The sequence below is a fragment of the Dipodomys merriami genome, unplaced genomic scaffold (assembly GCF_024711535.1).
Source record: "Dipodomys merriami isolate MVZ:Mamm:240054 unplaced genomic scaffold, mDipMer1.0.p SCAF_14, whole genome shotgun sequence".
NCBI classification, from domain to species: Eukaryota; Metazoa; Chordata; class Mammalia; order Rodentia; family Heteromyidae; genus Dipodomys; species Dipodomys merriami.
The window spans coordinates 4,259,166-4,261,988 of NW_027202715.1; positions in this window are offsets into that span (position 1 = coordinate 4,259,166).

The window sequence follows — 2,823 nt, forward strand, 5'->3', positions numbered from 1 at the left end:
TTGAACGATAAAGCCAACTGAGAGCACAAGGCCCTGAATTCAAGCCCCAGTACCAACATCCCTCCCCCAAATTAAAAATAAATGATAATAAAATGCTAGGTGGTGCAAGCATGACAAAAATATTCCAGGAGCCTCTTGTTGCATTTTTTTTTCTCAACCTCTTGCTTCATTAGCTCTAGCTTCTTTTTACTCCATAATTCCCCTACCAAGCCTTACAAATATAGGTTGCCTTTTAACTATCAAGGAACAGAGTTCTACCTAATCTCCTCTGATTTTCTAGTAAAATTAAGGCTTTCTACAGTGCTTTATAAAGAATGATGTAGATTTCCGTTCTTACCTGTCCTTGTCACCTCTTTATGGGCACACTTTAATGTGTGAAAGCCAGTGAGGAAGGGGCAGCAGTCTCCCACATCTTTCAGTAGGGGATCATTAGGGCCATTATACTTCCCTTTGCAACTGTATACAGCAAATTAAAGACCTCAGAACCTGCAAGATTAACTTCCTGTTTCTGTTATGTGAAGTAATTGTTTATATTAGTGTTATTCACTGGGAACCTGCTGAATAATTTAGCTCTTATTGATTTCTTGGTACAAAGAATATTCATAAAGGAAATACACAGAGCTTGAGCATTCAATGAAATCAAAATATCAGGATCCAGATGTCCCTGCTGTCAAGTGTTCTGGTTGAGATAACATGGTCAAAAACCCTTCTACAGGGGCTGGGAAGGTGGCTCGGTGGTAGAGCACTTGCCTTGCATGCATGAGTCCCTGGGTTCGATTCCTCAGCACCACATAAGAAAAAAGAAAAAAGCCAGAAGTGGGGCTGTGGCTCAAGTGGTAGAGCGCTAGCCTTGAGCTGAAGAGCTGAGGGACAGTGCCCAAGCCCAGAGTTCAGGCCCCACGACCAGACACCCCCCCCCCCCCGCCAAAATAAATAAATAAACCCTTCTACATAGCTAGGTGTGGGTGGCTCACACTTGTAATCCTAGCTACTCAGGAGACTGAAATCTGAGGATGGTGGTTTGAAGCCAGCTGTGGCAGGAAAAGTCTGTGAAATGCTTTTTTTTTTCTTTTTTTCTTGTCAGTCGTGGGGCTTGAACTCAGGGCCTGGGCACTGTCCCTGAGCACTCTTGCTCAAGGCTACCTCCACTTCCAGTTTTCTGCTGGTTAATTGGAGATAAGTATCAGGGGAAATTTTCTGCCTGGGCTGGCTTTGAATCACAATTTTCAGATCTTAGCTCCTGAGTAGCTGGGATTACAGGTGTGAGCCAACAGTACCTGGTTTTATATCCAATAAACCACAAAATGCTGGAAGTGGTGCTGTGGCTCAAGTGGTAAAACACTAGCCTTGAGCAAACTCCAGTAGTGGTATGTGGGTACACACACACACACACACACACACACACACACACACACACACACACACACACACACACACACACACACACACACACACACACACACACACACACACACACACACACACACACACACACACACACACACACACACACCATTTCTGCAATTACCCCAAAATCTACCAGTCAGAGATGATGGAATTGACATACTAGGTAAAGATTTTTTCCCTAGCAGAGAGACAGAGATAATGCTTCATACCACCTAGGAGGATGCTTAAGTAAGTAAAGCCAAGAGAAATATTGGAGGGTGATGTATTGTTATCTCTATTAGAGTAGTCCCTAAATATGGCTAACCAGAGGAATGGTGAACCCCATTTGTATGTCCCATCTCAATTCTTATCATATGAAAATGCACCCAAAATAGAGTGGCAAGGATGGAGAGGGGTGGAAGACCATGTCATTTTTATTTTATTTATTTATTTTTTTGTCCGTCATGGGGCCTGAACTCGGCCCGGGCGCTGTCCCTCAGCTCTTCAGCTCAAGGCTAGCGCTCTACCACTTGAGCCATAGTGCCACTTCCAGCTTTTTCTGCTTATGTGGTGCCGAGGAATTGAACCCAGGGCCTCATGCATGCGAGGCAAGTGCTCTACCATTGAGCCACCTTCCCAGCCGCCCATGTCATTTTTTATGAGGAACTTCAGGAATGATTTTTTTTGGGGGGGTGGGTCTGGTTGTGGGGCCTGAATTCTGGGCCTGGGCACTGTCCCTCAGCTCTTCAGCTCAAGGCTAGCACTCTACCACTTGAGCCACAGTGCCACTTCTGGCTTTTTTTCTTTTTGCTTATGTGGTGCTGAGGAATGGAACCCAGAACTTCATGCATGCAAGGCAAGTGCTCTACCACTGAGCCACCTTCCCAGCCCTTCAGGAATGATTTTATCAGAAGAGTGACGGTGTTGACAGGACACCTGGTTTATCTTCTACTGGTTGAAGGGCTGGCCTATAAGGAACAACAATATTCTCTGCATAACTATAAGAGCAGAGTCATGAGTAGGCACCTCAAAAGTTGCCTCCTGTGAATGAATTCACTCCTGTGAATTCATCATTCTGTTAGGATGGGAGCAAGAAAGGCAGCCATCATCAGCTGGCTCAGAGGTACATCCAGGTATTCCCAAGTCCAGGAGATTTATCCAGGATGTATACAACAGCGAGCTACTATAGTACAGAAGTCTGAGCCAGAATTATATTCACATAGCTTTCTAAGACCTTACCTGCAGCAGTGTTTGACTCTAATCTCTTCCCTGCCTCTAACTCTTTGTTGTGATTAAAAGTAATCTGAACAAAGGTTCAGATGGGTCTCACTTTTGGCCCAGGTCCATTTCTAGACCATGATTGTCCTATTTCATGCTTCCTGCTGTAGCTAGGATGAAAGATGTGAGCCACCATGCCCAGCTTTTACTTTTTTCTTA